A 9,849-nucleotide genomic window follows, 5' to 3' on the forward strand; every position below is an offset into this window, starting at 1 on the left:
TTTTTTTTTTTTTTTTTTTTTTTTTTTTTTTTTTTTTTTTTAGAAAAAGAAAACAAAAAAAAAACAAAACAGCCTGTTCAAACAATCGCTGTCAACAAAAGATTCTGGGGAGTGGGAGGAGGGAACCTTGACCATCTTCTTTCTAAAATCAGTTCCTCACAGCCAGTTCCTCTTGCAGGATGAGTCCTTTGCATCTGATCAGAGTCATTTTTGTAATGAGCAGGTTTTCCTGGCTTTCTTTTCAAATAAAATGTTAAAAGCAGCAGTGTTTGGACAGCAGATTGTTCTGTTAAACTTTCCTATCTTCTCACTGTATCCAGAAATGCTCCTTCCTAGCAGCAGTAGTAGCTTTTCTCCATTTTGTTTTTTCTGCAACATTCTGTACAAAAATGTGCTGTAATTGTGCGTTAGGCCTGGATTTGGCATAAAAGATGAATTCCCTCTTACTCTCTTCCATGAAACTACTCTGTAGAGCTTTCTCCACGCCCTGTATCCCTCTTCACCTTTTGTATTTAATTTTAAAGTCAGTGTACTTCAAGAAAGCTGGATGCAAGATAGATACTATATTAAAATGTAATGTTATTTAAGATGTAATAAAGCAGTTTGACATGAGTTTTGACTGATCTGTTTTGCAGCTTATTGTTCAACCCACAAAACAGCTTCTGTGGCAGGATTGGAGTTGTGAAATTAGAACGTGCAAGAGGAGGGAATGATGTCCCCAAGCAGATGGTCTGGTGGTTTTAGATGGCTTGGATTGTTAATGGTTCGTGCAGGTAACTCCAAATGCAAGTGGCCACTGTGGCTCATGTGGTACCCATCCCAAAAATGCCTTGTGGGATGTGAGTGCAACACCTGAAGAAGGAGATCAAAGCAAAATGCTCAGTAACTTCTCTTAAAACTTTTGTGTCCTTTAATAGGAAGAGAGTTGAGTGGAAATCTTGTGTTATTGCCCTGTGAGGACCTGGCCCCAGCAGCTCAGGTGTCCTTGCTGTAGGTGTTGAGCAGGGTAAGTCAGTGCCATTTTCATGCTAGGTAAGAACAAACTCCCCACAGGGCAGAATTTTACCTAAAATAATTCTTTTAAGGAAGGATTTCATACCCAGAGGAGCAGGTTCCTGACACGAGGTGTTGAAAAGCGGTTGGTTTAACATTGGTGGCATTGGTCAACCTGAGGGGGTTTGTTTTGCATTTTCAGTGAGGAAAGTCTCCTGTTCTGACCCAAACAAAAGTGTATTTTCCCTCCTTTCACATGGACCAAGAGAAATTCCAGTGCCATAGCTTGGTTTCATACCAAACATGGAAATTCTCAGCCTCAGTGGAGAAGCTTTGAAAAGCTGTGGGTATGGAAAATATGATGGTGACATGACTTAACCAGCAGCCATGGACTGCCAGCCTTGGGCCTTTGGATTCCACACACTGGTAAGTAGCTCATGGCTGGAAATGCTTAAATTTGGGAATTCCAGTTCTGTCTTTTCCAATTCTAAATGGTATAACTGGGGTGTTTTTTTCCCCCACTCATGTGGAATATTTTTATTCCAACAGACATCTCACGTGTGACTTTGTCTGGTCTGTAATAAAATCAATGAAGGCATGGTCTGTCTTAATCCATGTGTTACATCACTGTGTCCTGCCCATGCTGGCCATAAAACACCTGCCAAGACAGTGATTCCTTGTGCCTTGTGGAGCCCTTTTTGATTTATTTGAAATGCAAACAGTTGCAGCTGGCTCTTATTACAGAGAGGGTTCTGTTACACGTGAAACTTTGTGATTTTAAAAAAGGAATTCACAGTTGCCTGGTCCTGGTAACATAAAGGACTTCCATGGGGCTGGAATCCTCTCATGGAGCTGCAGGGAAGGAGGAGTGGAGGAAGAGAGAACAGATTTCTCAACCTCAGTACCCAGAGTTAGGACTTACAATATTTTCTGTGCCCAACGTGGCCTTTAATTTATTAGTGAATTAAATATATTTTAAAAGATCTGAAGTTCTACTGCCAGTAGGGAAAAAAAAAATGAGTTGGGCATTAAGTGCTTCTGAGTGTTTGAAATCAGCTGTGAGACACACTTAAAGTGACTGATTGAATCATGCCCTGTAAGAGCTAAAAATAGAATAATCTGGGTTCTGGGAAGTGGCAGAGTAAATAAAGAATAATAAAACCTGTCACCCATGCTGAGTTCTGTGGGACTTGGTCTGAGGCGAGTCAGGATCCCGTGTGGTTTTGTGATTAACACTTTGTAGTGGAGGTGTAACCATGAGTTCAGATTAGAGGGGACAGAAGAAAAGGAGGGACTGGTGAACAAGTTGCAGCAGCAGTTGGCTGTTTCTGCACAATGATGGTCTGTGTTCCTTCTCTTCATATCATCCTCAGAGTCTGCCTGTGATTTAAACGTGGGTTCCTGGTGGATCTGAGCTGGATTTACACTCCACTGTGTCATAATTCCAAAGGATGTGAACAGTTAAGTTTGTTCTGTGTTGGGGCTGTAGGAGAAAGTTTGGAAAAATTAAACCATAGATTTCAGTTTCACTCTTCCAGAAAGGGGAAGGCTTAGTGCATTCCCTGTCCCTCCTGCCCCAAATGGCCCTGTCCTGTGGGAATTCCCTTTATCCAGGGGTCCACTGGTAAACCAGAATGTTCCATCAGTCTCTGAGGTGAGAGAATGAGGGCTTTGATCCTGACCTTCACGCCCAGGTTTGGGGTCTCAGGGGCTGTTGGGGACCCTTTTCACCTTCAGTTTTGGGGTCCAAGGTGTTTTGGGGGACCCTTTTCACCCCTAACATCTTGGACCCCCATATCCAGGGTGAGAAGGGTCCCAGAAAACACCCCGGGACCCCCAAATTCGGGGTGAAAAGGGTCCTTCCCTCACCTAGGATCCCCAAATTGGGGTGATAAAGGGTCCCCATAAACCCCAGGAACCCCCAAATTGGGCTGAAAAGTGTCTCTAAGCTCCTGGGCCCCCCCCATTGGTGGCTGGATGCAGTTCCAGGCTGAACTGCTCTGGTTCAAGCCTCTCTCCAGGAAGCTGCTGGGACAATGTGCAGTTCCTGGCCGGGGCTGGAGCAGGACTGGCACATTCCTGGCCTGCCCACGGGGTTGGAGCTGTGCTTTGCTGCCTCCTGAGCCTGTGCCCTGGGCATGTTTCATGCAGACCAGGGTCATTTCCTCATGTACCACTTGCTCTGGGGCTTAAATCAGTTCAGTGGAAGCAGGAAAGCTTCAAATATTAACAAACTGTGGGATCCCAGATCAGGAGTTGATGTTCTCTTTAATAATTTGGGCCCATTCAAAGTATGCTCGTTAAAGGAAAGCCAAGTTGAATTATTCTGCAACTGCCTACTCAGCTTTTTCTTCAAATGTCAATGCTAAAAGGTCTCCAGGGAGTACTTTTAAAGCATGTATGAGATAGTTAGTCAGTGTTTGTAAAATTACCACTTAGCTGGGAAAAACAGAAATGTGAATAAAACCTGGGTGAGCTTCTCATTGCTCAGAGCTGGCTGCTAAAAACTCACCCTCTGGAAACACAGGCCCTGCACGACACTCATTCAAGTAATTCCTGCCTCCAACCCAAGACAGTTTTTGTCATAAAATAGAACAAAGAGAATCTTCCTCCCTCAATTATTCATCAGGCCATTTGCTGGAGCTGAGTGCATGAGACGTGATTGACCCTGAGAGGTGGGGAGTCATCTGGGGAGCTGGGAGTGCCCAAAGGAGATGTCACAGATGTTTCAAACGGCAGAGGAGATAAGGGAGGGGAAAGTCTGGTCGAAAGGGATGGAGGTAGTGACACTCTGGGAGCACACATGGGGCAGCTCCATCTGGTGGTGGAAAACATGGAAAACCCCGGGAAATGGGTGCTCAGAGCAGAGCAAACGGGCGTGACAGAGCAGCCTGGGCTGAGTTCCTGGTCCATGGAAACCCCCCTCCCTGTGTCTCCAGAGCCCACTGAGGATGTTGTGGTTTTTCCATAAAGCCTTGCAAACAAACCAGGCTTTTCCTCCTGTTTACTTTTAACAGGGATTTTCTTATCTAGTGTTTCGTGTAGGAGCTTGAGCCAGTGGGGATGGAGAGGTTAAAAATAGCCACTGGTGCCTGGAGCAGGGTCTGCTGGACAGCTTCAAATCCAGCTCTTGGTTAGGAAGTAGAGGATGGAGATGATGAAGAGCCTCAGTAATTCCCTGCTTGTCTCCCCCAGTATTTCTGAGCTCCCTCTCAGTATTTCTGACACACTGTCACAGCTCTGATCCCAACTCCTCGCTCTTCCCAGCCTTCCTCCTCTGCTCTAAGTAGGAATTGGGAGCTGGAGTCACTAATGAAGATATTTTGATGGACAGGGTGTTCATGCTGAGATCACTGTGATCCCAGTGCTGTCCAGCAGGGAAGCACCTCTGCCTTCCTGCATGGGAATGAGGGCTGCCCTGATCCTCACTGTGGTGTGGGGGAGAACCAGCACAGAAATCCCAAGTCCTTGTTTATAAAAATGGATGTATTTTAAGATCTGTAGAATTCTAATGTGTAGTTTTTGTCTCCTTTGTACAAGAAGGATTCCTGGTGAGTGAGGAGCAGCAGCAGCTCCTTCTCTCCCCTGGCTGGTGCTTGGCACAGTGAGTCACACTGGAATGACACGTAACTGCATGTATTTATCTCAACTTCCATGGATCTTCCACCATAGATTCCTTATCTTTGTTTTATTGATTTACTTTCTGTGATATTACAAGCAAAACTGAAACAAGGTCCAATGGGAATAATCACATTTGATCCTTGGCTCCCTCAAGCTGTTGCTTAATCCCATGGGAAGAGCAAGACAAGACAACATCTGACAGTTAAAATTCCTCAGGCTTTATAACTGCAAGGTTTTTTGCTCTGTGTTCTCTTGTGCACTGAAGGTGCTCAGAATACCCAGAGGGTCTTTCACCTCCCCTTATCTTCTTCAGAAGGGCTCGAGGGGACAAAGTTCATCCCACCTTGTGGCAGTAGAAGAATTAAAGTGGCAGTTGGGGGATTGCTGGAGCCGAAGGCCATCCACCTCCTGGAGCCACTGAGAAATCAGCCTTTGTGGTTTTCTTGTGTTGGAGAATTTAGCACTGGTTTCTTTCTGAAAGCAACAAAAAACAGGTGAGGGGAGGAGTCCTGAGGTGAGACACTGAGCTCCCCTTAAGAGCACCACGTTTCCTCTGGGCCCTTCAGGCCCCTGCAGGTTTTCTTTTGGAGCACAGGAGCTGTTTAAGTGATGAAATAGCTGCTGTTCTTTGCCTGCTGGGGATCCGAGCCTTGAATGAACAATAAGTATTCAAGGAGTGACAGCTCTGGGAGTGATGGACACCAGTTTGCACTAATGAGAGATCTGGGAGCCTTGCCAAGGATGACTGCAGCACTTAATTGAACAATTCTATATTTCATCTGCCTCTTGCATCAGGCATGTGTTTAACCCACTGCATTCTGAAAAGCTTGGCCAGTCTCGTCCCAGGTTCCTGCTGTCGGGAAGTGGGTGAGAGTTGCCCAGGGAATGAGTTATGACTGAGTTCTTACAGGGAGGCCAAAGAGCCAAGAACACTCAGATGGTGGAAAATGAGGGAGATGCACTGGCCAGGCTGGTTCAGTGGCAGCTCTAAAAAGTGATGTTGGAATTAAAAACTTGACTCTGTCGAGCTGTTCTATCTCCCTCCTCCCATGGCTTCCTTCAATCAAGTGATAGCATCAGACGTGCTGGCAGGAAATGGAGCAATTACAGATAGACTTCAAGGAACAGCTTATCAGAATTGGAGGTTAAACTTTCATAAGCAAAAGGATCATTCCTGTTCTTTGAAGCCTGTCACAGCTCTGTGCACCACGAGTAACTTCACCAGAAATACCAGATAGGAGCCAGGCAGCCCCTGACCTCAGCTCTGATCCTCTGCAAGTGGAAGTTCCTCTCCAAGCTGTAAAGCCTGAATTAACAGGGCTGATTTCTCGTTCTCCACTGAAAAATATAAATGAAAACCCTTGGGCCTGTTTTGCAGTGTATCAGCTGCATCCTCCTTGCCCCTAGAGCCCAAATTACTCTGTCAGGTCTCTGCCCTTCCACCAGCCTCCTCAAGTACAGTTTGTGGTGCAAAACAGGCGTTAAGGTGAGTGGTACAACTGCTGAGAACTGCAAAACCTCCCTGCCCTCATGCTGATTCTGAATAGTTTAACTTACTAATACACTATTTCACCTCCCTGTTCATGTTTTGAAGGGCAAGCAGCAGCACTGGCAGGAGCAGCAGTTCACTTGCTTTTGCAGGGTGAGGTTTGCAAAGAAGCCTCTTGATCTGAACCATTTCCATGTCAGACCTCTGCATGCCCTTTGCCACCTTGACCATTCAATGCTTACTTGTCTCTCCAGCTAAAAAGGCAAAAGCTCCCAAAGGATTTCATCACACTCCTGTGGGGAAGGAGTTTCCTCCACTTTGCTGGGATTTTCCCTTGTCCTGTGCTGGTGAGTGAGAGCCCCTGAGCTGCAGCTCTGTGTGAGGGACACGTGGGTTCCTTTGCCCTTCCCTTCCTGCCCCACATCCCAGGGATTTGGGCACTTCCCATCACCTGCAGAACCACCCCAGGGAGCCCCAGGAGGTGATGGCAGCAGGGTCAGGGTGGGGGGAGCAGGACACACTGTGGGAGGAAGCCTTAACTGTGGTGCCTTTGGGTGTGAGCCAGAGGGAGCACAAATATCCCTAATTTTGCAGTTTATTCTGGTAGAGGGATGATCCTGGAGCTGTGTTTGGCCGAGTTCATCCTCTGCACTCACATCCCAGGGATCTCTAAGCCAGTTTGGGGTTGTTTGGGGAGGCTTTAATGCTGTGCAGTGTGGACACCCAGCTCTGGAGGGAGGCCAGGCCATAAAATGATTGTCTGGGCTCTGAAAAATTACGTAACTGGGCAGCTGCATCCCATCTGAGAGTGGCTTGGATCTCTCCCCTGCTCCCCTCCTTCTCCATGTCACAAAGCCAGCAGCTCCCATTATTAACCCAGAGCTGTTGAAACAGTCTGAAGTGACTCTAATTTGTATTCCAGCCTGCCAGGACAGCTCCCTGCACTGCTGCTGCTGGAATCCAACCCCTGGGGATGCTGACAGAGCCTGTGCCTTCAGCACTAACTCACAGGAGTGCTGTGCATTATTTAGGAGCTTTCCTTGCATGAGTGCTCAGGCCCAGACTCTTCAGCTGCTGGGAATTGGAGCCTCTGCCATGTGTGAACATGAAATCCTGCTTTTCCTGGGCTTGGAGGACGTTTGGGGTCTGACTTCTGGCCCTGCAGTCACAACTGTGTAATGACTTATCAGGTTAATGACATCTAAGTGGTTTGGTTTCTGGTCACCGACGATAACTGATGTTTGACAGAATGTGCTTGAACTTCCAGGTGTATTTTACGAGTTTTTTTATAAAATAATATATAAAATTATATATTTCTAACAGAATAATATTTTATAAAATATGAGATGTAGGGAGCAAGTCCCTAAAGTTCAGCAGGAGCTTTTTAGCTGTGACTTTTGTGTGTGCTGGCACGTTTGTACACACACAGTACAGAGTGGGGAACATGGATAACCGATCAATAACTGATGGATTTGCCTCCTTTTGCACGATATTTTCCCACGAGGAGCATGAGAACAGCCCCCAGTCTGCTGTGGTGCTGGATACTGGAGCAAACCTGGAGTTTGCAGGGAGCCCAACGTGTCTGGGGGCTCCAGAGAACCAGCCTTTGGCTTCTGCTGCCACCTGGTGCTGGTGCCCAGTTTAGCCTGGGGACTGGTCCCAGTGATCCCAAATGCTTTGCAACACCAAGGTGTGGCCCAAGGGCAAAGGAGGCACCAAAATACGGGAATGGCAGCTGGTCTTCAGTGGTTTTATGGTGTGTAGTAGGTCAGAGCCTGTGGTAAGAGGCCACTTTGATGAAAGCTGGGCAGCAAACACTGTGATTTTCCCAATTGTATCAAGGAATGTTCCCCCCAGAGCACCTGGTATTTCACAGGGGTTTGGGGATTTACAGCTGCTGTTTTTAGGGAATACTGTTATAGACAATATTTTTGTAAAACCTTCAATACAAACTCCTGCCATGTCTCTCCTCAGTGCCTGGTGAAATGTGCTGCTTTCCTGAACCTGCACTTATTTATAGACATGAAGGATGAGGGGGAGCTACTATTTCTTCTGTGCTACTCAATCTTTACAGCCAGTGTGTAAAGGAGTAGTAAACCCAACCTTCTGTGTGCTCCAAAGGAGACTGACCTCAAAGTTACCTGCAGGGAACTTGACTGGGAAAGACAGAACTGAGCTGAGCTGGCTGGGGGGCCCCAGGGCTGGGGGGAGCAGTGTCACTGAGCTCAGGAAGGTTCCCCTTTGGGGCTTGAAAACCTTCTGGGCTTCATTAAAACGTTCAGTTATGAGCTTTGCCCGGTGCCAGGAGCACTAGAGGGCACTGCTGCAGTTCTTACAGCAGCTCTGCCCTGGTTTCCAGGGGATCAGGGAATCACACAGTGTGCCCGAGCTGGGAGGGACCCATCAGGACCATCGAGTCCAGCTCCTGGCCCTGCACAGGACACCCCAAGAACTGCCTGGGTCTGGGTGGGGTTTGGAGCAGAGTTAAGGGGTGCAGCAGGAGCAGCAGTTGCACCTTCTACCTAATTTGGGTGCCCCTGGCCTGGGGACAGACACAGCTTGTCCTGTCCTGGAGTGAAGTCCCCCATCCCAAGGGCTGTGTGTGCCTTCCTGGGGCTGTGGCACCTCTGACCAGCCCTGAGGGGTGTCTGCTGGACATACCATGGATAAAATCCCCCCTGCCTTGGGGCAGAGCAGTGAGTGACCCCCTGACCCATCACCAAGTGCTCCTTTCCCGTGCCTGGGGGTTGTTCAGTCCCAGATCTGTGAACGCTGACCTGAGTGTTCTCTGAATAAGTGCCCTGCTGTCTCCCAGCAGGTGAATGAATGCTCAGGGACAGAACAGGAAGGGAAGGCAGGATTTGGGACCAGCCCTGGGATCTGTGATGGTGAGTGGGGGATGCTACCAGGACAGGAAAGTTTGTAGAGGAAGAAACTGGGATTTGCAGGAAACTAAACCCGAATCTGCTGGGTTCAAAAAGAAACAGTGACTTTGAGAGGTGGTTACCTGGGGGAATGAGGTGCAGACAGGTCTGGTGGGTGAGGGCAACACACACCAATGTTATTTTGGATGATACTCTGATGATTTTGCTGGGGTTTTTTTTTGTAAATAGCTGCCTGACCATCTAATTAGGAAAATCATCTGTGAACGAAGAGGGAAAATAAATTGGTGCCTCAGTGAAGCCAGTCAGTAACCATGAGAACAAATCAGCCCTCCAGGAGCAGAGCAGGGCTTTTTTCTGGTCCTTTTTGCAGTGCAGTGTTTTGGGGAAAGGAGAGGTTTCCCCTGGGGCCACGGTCACTCTCAGGAGGGAGCAGGATCAGTGGTTTCACCCATTGGAAAAGCAGGTCTGAGTGTGTGTCATTCTTTTATCTGAAAAATTACCCCGCTTTTTTTTTCAAGGAAGAAAAGGATCATTTAACTCCAGTGCAGGCTGTTCTTTGGTGAGGGGTATTTGGTCAGGTGTGTTTCCTCTTGTGCAAAGGCAAAGGATATCTGCAGCACCTTTCTGAGCACTAAAACAAAGGGGCTGAGTGGGGAGGTTTTCAAATGCATCTGTGATCTGAGCATCTGCAGAATACAAGGCAGTTGAATACATGAAAAGAAGAAGTTAATAACACTGGGCTATAGAGAATTCTGATGCAAATGAACCAGAAGTTGGCAGAGACCAGTCTCTTTTCATGTCTGCTTTTGACAGTCACAAGAGTGTGATGCAAGGCTTATATTCAGAATTAATCCTACCTTG

This window comes from Manacus vitellinus, unplaced genomic scaffold, assembly GCF_001715985.3.
Source record: "Manacus vitellinus isolate BGI_N305 unplaced genomic scaffold, ASM171598v3 scaffold_46_pilon, whole genome shotgun sequence".
Classification (NCBI taxonomy): domain Eukaryota; kingdom Metazoa; phylum Chordata; class Aves; order Passeriformes; family Pipridae; genus Manacus; species Manacus vitellinus.